Genomic DNA, 14,799 nt, shown 5'->3' on the forward strand with positions numbered 1-14,799 from the left:
CAGGCTCCAAATTCCTCAATAGGACACCCATAGCACAAAAGTTAATAACTAGAATCAACAAATGGGACTTACTCAAACTAAAAAGTTTTTTCTCAGCAAAAGAAACAATAAGAGAGGTAAATAGGGAGCCTACATCCTGGGAACAAATCTTTACTCCTCACACTTCAGATAGAGCCCTAATATCCAGAGTATACAAAGAACTCCAAAAATTAGACAATAAGAGAACAAACAACCCAATCAACAAATGGGTCAAACATTGCTTTCGATGAATTTTATTAGTTCAGCAAGAGGCGAGGCAGTCCAGCCCAAGGGATGGAAAATATCTTGGCCTCTTGATGAGAGGCATGATGAACAATTGTGACCATTTTTTTTTCTATGCACCACAAATACCAAATGACTCTGGAACCACCTAACTTTGGACTTCTTGCAGTGTAACTGATAAATACCTCTATGACTTAAGCCACCACGAGGCACTTTTCTGTTACTTCCTATCAACACATTCTAATAGATCCAGTGCTCCCTCTAAGTATTCTAGCAGCCAACCCTTTAGCTGAGGAAGTAGCCTGCACTCTTGAAAAAAATTTACAATTTGAACTTTTGAATATTTAGAGCAAAATAAATATCTTGTATGCTATTTGGAATGCTGTTATGCTGAGAAAATGATTCTCTTTTCAATTAACACCATAGAAAATCTGCATTTCTGGGGCCTGAGAATAATTTCTACTTTTAATTGTCTTCCATGCAGTCCTTGTCAAAGACGAGCTGAGACAGTCACCATCCCAAAGGGATTACCTGTTAAATCTCTTTTCTCCAGATTCACTAATCTTTAATTTATTCCAAGCAGCTGTTTGTATGTTGGACTCCTCTATTAGATAGCAAAACTCAGAATGACCCAAACTGTGTTATATTCATTTTTTTCTCAATGCATCCTCTTCTTGGAGCACCTTCCTCATCACCAGCATCTACCCCTCTGCCTGGTGTGTAACAGGTATTATTTTTCAATTTGTTGAATTGAATAAGAGAATAAATCTTGATAAAAGTCATATTGAAGACTACACCAACTAGTGAGTTATTTGGCTTAACAAATATTAGTTTTTAAAATTCAGGGATCCCAAGGGAAAGAGTAAAGGGGATTTATGTAATTTATCTCATTTTGAATTTGTACTAACCATGCTCTAGCATCTTTTAAACTAGCTGCCTTAACATTGACCCTCCAGGTGTAAGTGGGACATTCCTTCTTCTGGACAATTCAATAATGCACTTGAGTTACCTTGCCTTGGCCTCCTTTGGGAAGAATTCACTTCTAGGAGGCATGCTTTCCAGAATCAACACCCTAATCCACCACCTTCATCAGCTTTTCATAATCTTGGGCACTATAGATATGCTATAATTATCTCTGATGCAGGTACAAACCAGCAACAACACCTAGACCCTAAAGCCCCATGAAGTTATCACAGTTCCTCAACCCTGAGCCTGTGTACCTGCCTTGACATTTTCTACCCATGAAAATCACAAAAAAAGGCTCCTGCTCACAGTGACCACCCTGGACTCTGAGGCTTCTTCACATGTCCCTTTGCCCCACCCATGAGGCATACTGCTTCTCTTGGGAACTGTTTGTGTAGGGGTGTCTTCTCATTGGCAGTCACCTCCTGATCTGTAGTCTTCACAATACTCCAATCACAATAAAACCCATTAAAACAGTGTTGATTGTTACGTGTTTGGCCAATGCCCAGGGAAAACACAAAATGAAGAAAAATAAAGGTCTTATTTTTATTTAGACAGAATGGAAATAGAAAGTTTTGAGAAAAACAAATTTATGGAATATCAGAGGAAGAAGGAAAGCCAGTTTGTCAGCAAACTGAGGAAATGGGTAACGAACTCTCTAAATACAGCAAGAGAACACAAACACAAGAGACAACAGAAAGGGAGGTAGAAAATATAAAGCAATCCTCCTCACTTTAATATCGTGTCTTAAAATACTTGTTGAATACATGAATAGGGTTTCTTAATTTCTCTATCTCAACTTTTAAAAAGTCAGTTACCTAAAGATGATTCTTAAATGCAGCCAAGGTTGGGAACCACTGTACTAGAGCTATCCCACTCTAAGTGGGGTCCTCGGACCAACAGCACTGAACACCACTAGGAGTCATAGTATCCTGGAGCCACCTTGTACCAGCTTGGAAGTGTGATTGTGTATGACTCTGGTCAATTTTTACTGACACTATGTTGATAGTTATAATAGGAGGGAGTATTTACAATATGGAGTTGGTAGATTCCCTTCTGAACTCTGGTCCCAGAGCCAGATGTTAAATATTTGCCAGCAAGTCACCAATTAGGTATTTCTTAGACATGAAGCATCTCAGGCTTCATCGAAACTACTGAAAGAAAATTGAAACTTTAGTAAAAGTTACATGTGATTCCTTTACATACTAAAGTTAGAGAAGCATTTGTCCAAAGTTTGATAAGCATTAAAGGCCCTTTAAAATGTAACTTCATACACAACTTCCAGTAATGCCCCCTTAGCCTTGGGGATACATTCAAAGACTTCCAGAAGATGCCTCAAACTGTGGATAGCACTGAATCCTATATATACTTTTTTCCCCCTGTACATATACAAATTCAATGCCCTCTATCTTAGCTAAACATTTACCACCCACTGTGGCCATCCATAACTCTCACGGTTTGAGGTGTGACAGAAAAACTACAAATTTCACATTTCTTCTTTGCAATTTCAAGGAAAGTAGATTTGTTCTTGCCATAGATCTTAGCAACCTCAGTATACAGTTTTCCTTTTCCTTTTAAGTAGACAAACATCACCTTTTCAATTAAGGAAAGCTCTTTCTGGCTATTCTTTGGCCTATCCAAATTACCAGTGTCATTACTCTTGTGCTTTGGGGCTGTTATTATGTAAAATGAAAATTTATTTAATACAAACATTGAGATAGCATGACAATGCATCTGATAACAAAGATTTCTACTAAACCACTAACAGAATATACAATCTGGATACACTGGACAAAGAGATGATTCATGTCCTAGGCTACTCAGAATGGCATATAATTTAAAACTTATAAGTTGTGCATTTCTGAAATTCTCCATGTAATACTTTGGAGTGCAGTTGATTTTATGTAACTGACATTGCAGAAAGCAAATCACAGGTAGGGTGGGCTACCATACCCCCCCAATATCTCTCTTTGGTCACAGTGATTTCTCTTATTGTCCTTTCACTAAATTCCTCAAAGAGTCCTAGATCCTCATGTCACACCTCTTTGTGTTTTTCCTTTAACTTGGAAATACTGTTTTTTTTTCCTTTTACTGTTAAAATCAAATATCTCCAATGTGCAAATAGAAATAATTATTCTGCTTATCTTACTCCCAAACTTGTTACCCAGAGCTTTCTTTGGGTAGGTCTTTTACTACTTAATTCTTTCATCACTGTGTTTATCCATTAAGTACCATTATTGCAGAATGCCACGGAATGGACAATTTATGCAGAATAGAAGTTAATCTGGGTTACGGTTCTAGAGGCCAGAAGTTCAAGAGCAGGGTGCCTGCATTAGGCAAAGGCCTTTAGACTGCATCATCTCATGGCAGAAGGTGAAAGGGCCAGAGAGTGCAAGAGCCAGAGACAACAGAAGGTCAAACTTGCTTTTATAATAAACCCACTCCCAAGATAGCAGACGCACTCCTATGATAACATCAGCTCATTGCCCTTATGGCTTAATCAGCATTTATTAGACCATATCTCTTTATGCTGTTATATTAGGGACTAAGTCTTCAACTCATGAACTTTGGGGAACATATATCAATCCATAGCAATCACCAACATCATATTCACTTATGTGTTAGCTTATCATTACTGTGACAAGTACCTGATATCAGTAACTTCAAGGAGGAAAGATTTATTTTGGCTCACTGTTTCAGAGGTTTCACTCCATGGTTGGCTGGCTCCATTGCTTTGGGCCTGAGGTGAGGTAGAACATCATGGTGAAAGGATGCGGAAAACACAGCTTCTCAGTTCCTGGCAGCTGGAAAACAGAGGGGGAGAGAGAGAGAGAAGGAAGGAGGAAGGGGCCAGGGATATAATATAGTTCCCAAGGGCACACCTTTAGGGACCTAGTGCCTCCAGCCATGCCCGCCTAACTAAAGTTTCTATTGTCTCCACCTAGTCCATTCAGCTATCAATGAATTAATCCACTGATGAGGTCAGAGCCCTCACTGGATTCATCCATTTCCTAAAAGCCCCACCTCTGGGCATGGTTGCCTTGCAAAGCAGGCCTTCAACACAAGCTTTTGGGGGATATTCTAGATGCAAACCCATAATAGCTTAAAATTGATCTCCGTTGCTTGCAAGATCTCTCAAAGGCAGGTACCATGAATTTCTCTGCAAATCTCTACAAATCAACACACAGTAAGTTCTCAAGGGATGCTCGTGAAATCTAAAAATCACTGCATTGATGAGATTTAATGCAAAAATTCTAAAAAATCTGGTTAGCTCTAATAACATATGAATCTGGGACAAATGTGAAAGAAAACCTCAGGAATAGGTATAAATGACAAAATAAAAGTGCTTTTCTGGCTACAATCTGTGCCTAAGTACTTAGGAATAACTGAAAATTAAAGGCTATTGGAGCTTGTTTTGTTGAATAATACATCTGCAAACTAGAAAACTGCATGTCTATTTTATTTACCAGCGCAAATGCCCATTTGCTCACAGACATAGCTGTTTGCAAGCAAATTTTGTTCCCATGCAAAACAAATGTAAATTTGGCATTAAACAAGTGCCAATTATTTCCTGAATGTGGAAGGGAAAGGAAGGGTGATTTAACAGATAGAGGCTCTGGACGAGGAAGCAGAGGAGGCGGCCTAGCTCAGCTGCACGGGGCTCTTTTATCACAAGGACTGAATGTTTAATCTGCTTAATTGGGTGGGCATTCACTGTCGATGAGCAGAGACCCAGTGTTCCATGTCATTTTCTTTCCCTAGGAGATGGCTGCTGTGACCTTCCACAGTCTCCTCCACTCGCTGCTGGAAAATAGGAAGCTAATTTGGGCTTGTTCTCATGTTTCTTTCATGCAGTGGAGAGAATTTGTTTGATAAGCCCTATGTTAGTTTTTATTGTGAGGCCTGATTACTGTGATTAATTTTAATACTACTAGTTACCATTTATTAAGGGCCCACTGGGCGTCAGGCTATACTGCAGAGCTCCAGGCTTTCTGTCTGTCGTTAAAATTTTAATCCTCCCCACAACCCTGTGGCTCTGTTTTGCAGATCAGGAAACAGAGGCTCAGCTTCCAGTCACATGTTGGTGAGTGGTAGAGGCAGAACTGCGGATCAGGTCTGTTTGCTCTAGGGCCCCTACCCCAACTCTTTCCCCTGTGCAGTAGTTCCTCATTTTGATTTAAACTGCCTAATTAATCATGTCCCAGTTTGAGCATGTCAGCTATTTTAGAGAAGAACTCTGCTTCTTTCTTAGGGCTGCCTAAGACGAAAGACACAAAATCTATTTTGCCGGTACCACTACCTCTTTTTATCCTCACCCTCCTCCTGGTTTCACATACCCTACCTCATTCCCTAGGAGCTTGGTGTCTCCTGGGTTCCCACTGTGCTTTCTAATGCAAGTCCTCAGCCCTCTCTGCTCTGGGAAGTGCTGGCCTCCCCCATGGGCCTCGTGCTTCACCCCATTCTTCATCCCATTCTTATAGGAACCCTCCCTTCCTGATACACACACACACACACACACACACACACACTGACACAAACTTACCTGTCTCATACTCTGAGCATTCCAGGCAACTGTAGCAAATACAGTAAACTATTTCTTTCTCATTCATAATAGGTTTCAAGAGACTGAAGTCTTATACATAGTTACACATTCAACAAAAAGGTAAAGAGTGCTAACTGGGTGCCAGATATTGCTACAAGCTCTGAATATCCCCTAGCCAATAAAAGAGCCAGTCCCTGGCCTCCTGGAGCTCAACTGCATACCTATTTTATACCTGGATCCCATTTTGTGATCAGAGGGTACACCAACCAAGGCTCACCATCTGAACATGGTGATTTACAAACAACCGGAAGCTCATCATTAATCTCTACAAGTAGGAAATAGTGATAGTGTTTACTGAGCATTTATTATGCATAAGGCACTTTTCTAAACCCTTTATAGATACTATCTTAACTAAATTTCACCAGCATTATTGCAATTTTGTAAAAGAGGGAACCAGTGAAAGAAATATAGTACTTATCTCTGGCTAACACAGCTTGTGGACAATGGAGCTAAATGTGAAAACAGGAATTGAAAACAGTTTAAATCTCCTTGTTCCACCATGACTCTCCCTCAAAGAAAATATCTTAATGCAGAAAAACTTTTGTGAGTAAAGATAACCACGGAGGATGTCTTTATAGAAGCAGGAAGTTGGCACCAATTGTCTCACCATGAGATGTTAAGGAGGTGCGAGTGCTTGAGAAGCTTAAAGAATCCATACTGATCTGGAAACTTCACAAGCACCCTATTGCCCCCAGGACCAGCATCTTCAGGCCCCTGACTGTATGGTCTCAAGGCAGAGGAGCACTGGCTGACCATATTTCTATAATCTTCCTGCTCTTTCTTTTGTTCTTTCTTTTGAGGACTCTTCCAATTTTTTTCCATTCTTATTTTTGCTCTATCATAGGTAAACATTCTCATTATACGCACGCTGGACAAAACTCGAAATGCTCAAAATGTAAAGCTCAAATATTAGTGGCATTGTAAAATTTGGAATAACAAAGAATGAACTTAGGTTCCAGAATAAAAGAGGTCCTTTTCTACATTTTCTTGTGGGTTTCCACTCTATAATGGGAAGAAAAAGAGCAGAGAAGAGTGCAGAACACCCTCTGGAGGGGCTGGCAGTCTTGGTGAGGCTTCTGGGATCAGGCTTGAACTGATCATTATCTTGTGACCAGTGGCCCAGAATTTTCCAGCAAAAAGGTCTTGTTTATGTGATCTCATAGAAAACCAAGAAAAGGAAAACTAAATAAAAGCTAGATACATTCTTTTTTTTTTTTTTTTGCCAGTAACAACATAAACTGGACCACAGTGAATCCTTTGACATAATTTTATTATGAAAGCAATGTATTCAACTGCTGAATTTTTATGATGTATTAAAGTAAAATAAAAGCAGAATTAAAATATCGTATTTTAATAGGATAAACTCTAGGCCAAATTTGTGCTGAATCTCAGACAAGTGTATCAGGTTTTAGGATAGACCTTTGTTTATCATTCTGACTGATTACTAGATACAAGTTTTCTCACCTATCTTTTCTTAATCTGCTTTTCTAACCATAAAATATATGCTTGGGTTTTAAAATTACTTTAAATTTATTTAGAAGAAAAGCAGGGTATAAATAAACTAATTAAAACAGTATGTTTGCAGCTCTTACATTCTTTTACCTATCCTGGGCTCCGTCATTTCTGTCTTCTCGGTGTAAGTCTTGCTTTCTTGGGTCTGATGATTATTTTTCTTGACAGAAAGTAAACAATTAGGAGTGAGGAGAAGAAAATGCTTAAATAACTTTGCCTTTGGTGTCAAGCTCCAGTTAGAATCTACACGGGGGAAAGAGCGGTGTGGGAGAGATGATGGCCTCAAACAGCAAACACCAGGGAGGGTGACCCAACCTCTGAGATGTGAGAGCAAGGACCAATTAGCCAGAAAGTGATTGGGGGCTAGAGTCACAGGTCAGCATAAGAATTGCAGAGTGGAGTCAGGTGGAATAAAAAAAAAAATGAAGGAAGTGGATTCCAAAGGCAATATCTTGAGAGTCAGAGAGAAGGCACTAGAAAGGCAAAGGAAAGATTTCCTGAGATCCATATGGTTATGCCAGTATTTGAGTTACCATTTGTCTCCACTGCCAAGGTTCCCATCTTCCCATGGTGACATCACGCAGCATGCATGCTTTATTCCACTCTGTGACCTCCCTTGCCTTCCTTCAGCCTCCACAGATCCCTCCTTCTGAAGCATTTTAACTTTTGGTCAGTTGTAGGCAATGCACACATAAAAGTGTGCTCTTGGTGCATTGAATCCTGGGGCCTCAAGGCTTTTAGCACAAGAAGCCGGTACATCTAATAATTGATTCTTCCAAACGGGACCAAGGTAGCTCTTGGTCTCTCCCTTCCCCTATGGATGGCACATGAAAGCACACAGTGAAAAGGAGCACGTTTCGGGCTGGGGATGTGGCTCAAGCAGTAGCGCGCTTGCCTGGCATGCATGCGGCCTGGGTTCGATCCTCAGCACCACATACAAACAAAGATGTTGTGTCCGCCAATAACTAAAAATAAATAAATAAATAAATATTTAAAAAAAAAAAAAAAGAAAAGGAGCACGTTTCATCCTCAAACGAGCCCCAAGCAATTCCTGTGAAATGGTTGTCCTTTTACAACAAATGGGTTTAGCATCCCTCATAATATTAATAAAATTATTATGCAAAGGAGTTGCTTTTCAAATCTACTGATAATTTTCCCTTTCCTTTTAAACATCAAAAAGAAACTAGTTTCTTCTACTGAGTTTGAAACATACCACTCACCAGGTCTTCCTTAGAAATCCTAGCAGCTCCCATGGCTTAGTCCCTGATGGAACAAAGGAGCGTATTCGTTCATTCATTTCTTTATTCATATATCCAAGAGGACCATTTTGTGAGAACTATGATGTGATGGGCACTGTATCAGTTCCTTAATAATTTATTAAAAATTAAGGAACTGGTATGTGTCAGTTGCCATTCTAGGTTTGAGAGAGCAAAGACCACCCTGTTTAAGGACGTAGAGGAAGAATTAACACATTAAATAAAAAGAACAGTGGGGACCTGAGGTAGAAATGGATAGTAGTTCATAGGGTGTGGAAGTTCCAGCTCAGGTTTCCTACAGGGATTTTGAAAGGGTTGGATGTTGACGTCACTTCTGATATCTAAGAAAAACTAAGGTTTCAGACTTTAGTAGGAGAGGACCCAAACTTCAAAGAGCAACTAAACAACTATTTTAATAGAAAACAAAACCATTTGCTGGAGCAGAAGTTTAGTCAGATAAAAGGCACAAAATGTGTTATAGTGGAGAGCAAATCTCTCTCCAGGCATGGTTAAGGAGCCAACTTTTCTGAGAAGTGACCCTAGTCACCAGAAGGAGCATCACTGCCTGTGTGTATCCTCACAGAGCAAGGAATCAAAGAAAACACATATTCTTAGGGCTGGGGATATAGCTCAGTTGGTAGAGTGCTTGCCTCACATGCACGTGGCCTTAGGTTCAATCCCCGGCACCACACACACAGAAAAAATCACACAAATAATAACACATATTCTTATCTTACATAGCAAATAGATGAATAGAATTACCGATGAACTCAGATCATATCTGGAAACCAAATCTTTTTCCACCTTAATATGTCTTCTAAGAATGATTTTGCCACTTGAAGTGTTTATTAACAGGTGAAAAAGAAATTCAACAGCCCCTTCCCTAGGTGGGCCATGTTTATCCATAAAGGTAGGTCCATAACATGTTGCCTACATGCATTGACACAGAAAGGACCACAGACTAGGGCTTTTAAGCCAGTTATATTTTAAAAGTTTAAATATTTGCAAGAGATGGCTTTATCTTTTTTATTCTCAAATGCATCTCCAAGAGCCCTTAGTAGTACTTGGTACTACATAGGCATTCAAAAAGTATTTGTTAAATTTAATTAAGCTGAGGAGCATCATATATGAGCAGATTTACTGTGCCTGCAATGATTAGAGTATTTGAAACATGTAAACCAAAGACTGGCACATAATCTTACCAGGCACTTAATGTTATACCTCTTAAAAATTAGTCATGATTAATATTGTTCACAGCTCTTAGGCAGTGGCAAATTTTGAATCTGTGATTCTGGAACTCAACTTTTATATAGGTATAGAGGTTCAAAGAATCTTAGAGAAACAGGGCTTAGGCAACTTTTTTTCAAATGCACTTCCTGTTATCTTTCCATTTCTCCAAGTCACTGCAATCACTTCCTCTCTTTCAATTTTCCAACACTGCTGTTACTGAGGTTGCTTTTTTCCCCCCAAATCTAAGACTTCTTTTGAACTTCATCTGACTTGATTCTTCCGCAGTATGTAAAATGTTCAGCCATATTTTCCTCCAAGGTCTTTTTCTTTTGGCATTGGAAGAACATTCCCTCCTAGATCCCATTGTAACTCTTACATGTCTTTTTTTGGGGGAGGGAGGCGGGTACTAGGGATTGAATTCAGGGGCACTCAACCACTGAGCCACATCCCCAGATCTTTTTTTTTTTGTATTTTATTTAGAGATAGGGTCTTACTGAGTTACTTTGCACCTCACTTTTGCTGAGGCTGGCTTTGAACTTGTGATTCTCCTGCCTCAGCCTCCTGAGCTGCTGAGATTACAGGCATACCCCATTATGTCCAGGAACATGTCTCTTTCTTGATCACCTTCGCCAATGCTTGCCTCTGCAGCACACTTATCAAAATAACCCATTGAGGTAGGAGCTATTATTATTCTTATTTGACACATGAGGAAATTGAAATGAAAGTATTTTGCCTAATAATGCACAGTTGTTTAGATTTAAATCTGATAGGTCTACATCCTGTGTCCACGTTGGTATACATTGTCTTATTTCTCCAATGAGTTTGAATCAAATCATAAGAAATTTTAGAGACCATTCTAATAAAAATTATGCTATCAAGAATAACTAATATTTATGTACTCTTTACACCATGCCAAATACAGTTCTTAAGCTTCATATAATTAAACTATTAAATCTTCAAAGAGTTCTATGAGACGGGTACTATTATTCCACTTTAAAAAATTAAAAAATAGTATATAATTTCCTAAAAACACTAAGCATTTGGCCTCTATTCTGTAGGCAACAGAAACTCAAAAATATTCTTAACAAAGAGGGTGACAAAAACCTGTTCACATCCATAGAAATATATATTCTAGAAGTATGGAGAAGAGATGGAAGGGATTATTTGGATGCAGGAAAGCCTGTTAATAGGTTGCTAAGAATGGTATAGATTCAAATGGCCAAGGTCAGGGTGAGGGATGAGGCAAAGAATGATGAAGGAAGGAGCACCTTGAGACATATTAGATCATTACCATCGAGATTCGGTGCCTGGCTGGATGAAGATGGCCGGAAATGAAGGAAGGATGGTTTCGGGCTTTTGAATAAGAGACAGTAGAAGCAGAGTGTTTGTTTAGCTACATTGTGAAATGTGGGTATTTAGCCTCTCGCTCTGGCCTTGTGCCCTATTAGTCTTAATTAACAGGGCTCGCCTGGGTAAACAGTTCCCCTGCAGGAGCCACGGTGGCCTCTGCTGCTTCCTCCAGCTGACGCTTGCTGTGCTACCACCTTTTCCCTTCAGGCCTGTTCTGGCCCAGGGAAGAGTGTTTAGGTTGCTGGCTCCATGGCCACTCCACGATGGCTGTTCAGTGACATGGCAACACCATTCCCCTTCTGCCAGGCACCAGATGCTGCCTTGCTGGGAAAATAAGAACCTAAAACTGTTCTTGGCTGAGTCTGCAGCTCCTTGGCAGCACTGAAAGAATAGATTTTGAAACCCAGCCCCACCCTGCCCATCCCACCTGTACTGTCTTGACTGACGGTGAAAGGTGGCAATCTGGATTAGGTCTGGCAAACCCAACTTTTCTCGTGACTTTCTTCTTGCCTTTTGCAATGGGTATTTTATTTGGAAGCTAACAAATATTTATTGGCATGCACTAGAGTTTCACTAGAGTTATTGTGAGATGATGTGTGCATAATGATAACAAGGCATATCCTGAGCTTAAGGAGCTCTTGTGCTATTATTGGGGAAATAGATAGATGGAGAAATAGTGGAGATAGAAGATGGCACAGAACAGTGGGAAGCATAGGTTGGGGTGGGTGGTAGGAGCAGAGAAGAGGGAAGCACTGTGAATAGCCAATAGAACTGGATCGTCTCTTTGAAAATACTTTCCATAAAGTTGCATGCTATTTCCCTGAAGGGGACTGTTAAGATAAGCTTCCCAGAGGGATGAGGGATGAGGGATGCTAAACCCATTTGTTGTAAAAGAACAACCATTTCACAGGCATCCATAATGAGTCCTGAGTGACAGGGAAGAGTTGTTTGGGTAAGAGCATAAGTGGAATTGCAAGGTGATGTCAATATATAAGAGAACTTACGTACAGAATCAGGAGATAGTGCTACTAGTTTGAGCACCAACAAGAAGTTCCATGTGTCCACAAGCAGAGGTGGTAGAATGAAGATATGTTGAGGGATAATCCTGGAGGAGGCAGGGAGGTAAATCATCAATAGTCTTGAATATCATGATTTGAAGTTTGGAATTTATTCATAAGATAATAGAAAAATTTAGGCTGGAATGGAATGCGTTACATCTGCTCCTTAGATATTATACTACTGCCACAGGGGGGATTCGATTGTAAGAATCAAAGCAGAGATGAGGAATCCTGTTAGGAGGCTGTTGCGGTCAGCCAGACAAGAGCTACAGAGAATCATCAAAAGTAGGAGCGTTGGGAAGAAAGAAGAGAGAACTGATTCACAGGATTTATAAGGTGAATGCAATGAGAATTGGTGTTTGACTGAATTGGGAGGAAAAAAAGACAAATAAGAGTGCATCTATCATCTTGGGTGATAGAACTGCATCATCTCTTTGAAAAGACTTTCCATGAAGTTCACTCAGTCACATTGTCACATCATCTCCCAGGACACTAGATTTAATTTCTCTCAAATTCCTGTTTTGAAGTCTCAAAGTTTCCTTTTGGATCAATGTCTTCTAATAATATTGAATTAACTCTTGAGCCCTGAGGAAAGTTATGTCACTGGCAAAACAAGTATCCTGATGGGTGTTTATGGATTATCAGTCGCCGCTGGAGTCTTCTCTCCCTATTCAGAGATCTCTTTAATGTACAGTGCTTTGAAAAGCATCGCTGTTCATAATTTCATTCTTCTTTAAGGCTAAATAATATTCCATTGTGTATATATACCACATTTCCTTTATCCATTCATCTGTTGAAGGGCATCTATGCTGGTTTCCATAGCTTAGCTTTGTGAATTGAGCTGCTATAAACATTGATCTGGCTGCAAAACTCTAATACACTGATTTTTAAGTTCTTGGTATATACTGAGGAGTGGGATAGCTGGGTCAAATGGTGGTTCCATTCCAAGTTTTCTGAGGTATTTCCATACTGCTTTCCAGAGTGTTTGCACCAAATTGCAGTTCCACCAGCACTGTATGAGTGTACCTTTTCTCCCACCTTCTCATCAACATTTATTGTTACTTATATTCTTAATAACTGCTATTCCGACTGGAGTGAGATGAAATCTCAGTGTATTTTTTTTTTGCATTTTTCTAATTACTAGAGGTGTTGAACATTTTTTTCCATATATTTGTGAAGACTATCATGCTAAGTGAAATAAGCCAATCCCAAAAAAACAAAGGCTGAATATTCTCTCTGATATGTGGATGCTAATGCAAAATAAGGGTGAGGATTGAAGAATAGAAGTTCACTGGATTAGACAAAGGGGAATGGAGGGAAGGGAGGGGAGAAGAGAATATGAGAATAGGAAAGACAGTAGAATAAATTGGACATAACTTCCCTATGTGCATATATAAATACATGACCAGTCTAATCCACATCATGTACAACCAACCACAAGAATAGGAAGTTATTTTCCATATATGTAAAATATGTCAAATTACACTCTACTGTCATGTATATCTAAAAAGAATACACAGTAAAAAGCATAGCTGTTTTGCTTGGGAATAGATTACATTAGTTTTGCTATTTCTCTGCAGTTAGAGAAAGAAATTCTAAGAACCTACTAGATTATTTCTCCATCAAGACACCTACAAACTAACTGGATTAATAAATCAGTAAACTTTTTTTCCCTCAATTGAAATGTCCCCTAATCTTCAGGTGACATCCATGAAGCCATACCCAGCAATTCCAACTTCTTTGCTTTCTCTTCAACTCTCTTAGTGAGAGTAACTCCCATACTTTCTGTTCATTTGTGCCCAGCACCACATAGTTCTTTGGGATATAGAAGGAAACAGAGCAGTGGCCTGCACTCATGGAGCTTACATTTGATGAGAGAAAGCAGAACATGAGCAAGTAAACAAGTAATGGAACAGATAATTTTAGAGGCTGAAATGTTAAAAAGAAAATTAAAAGAGTAAGTGTGATTGTGATTGGGGCTGGAGAGGACTTGGGAATTTAGATTGGTCAATATGGAAGACTGTACTGAATCATGAGTGAACAGCAATAGAAACTACCCATGAAGTGGTTAAGAGGCATAGTACTTTCTGGGCAGATATCCTAAGGAAGAGGTAAGTTTGGCTTGTCCAGGGTAAATGAATGCCCCTGTGTGTCTGCAGCATAGTTTGCATCCAGTTGACTTATTTTATGCTCTACTTTTCCATATTTGCACTCTGTGGGTTTCCAGGCTAATTGGATTATTTGCATGTATATTGTTTCTTGCTAAAATTCTACACTCCTCAAGGGCAAGGGCATATCATATACTTCATCTTTTTTTTCCCCAAAACTTCTAACACAATGCTAGAAACATTTCTAGGCCATCAATAAGTTCTCTCTAAATTCAATTGAATTTGCAGTAATAGGATTGTTTTTCACAATATAAAGTGTGAACAAAAGAAATATCTACTAAACAGCACAGTGACACAATAAAAGGGGTTCAAAAACAGACAAATTGCTTCATAAAGACTTGAAGGATATATATTCATTTTAATGATTGTCATCCTCAAAGTTATTCAAGAGTCATCTT

The sequence above is a fragment of the Marmota marmota genome, unplaced genomic scaffold (assembly GCF_001458135.2).
Source record: "Marmota marmota marmota unplaced genomic scaffold, marMar, whole genome shotgun sequence".
In the NCBI taxonomy this organism is placed as follows: domain Eukaryota; kingdom Metazoa; phylum Chordata; class Mammalia; order Rodentia; family Sciuridae; genus Marmota; species Marmota marmota.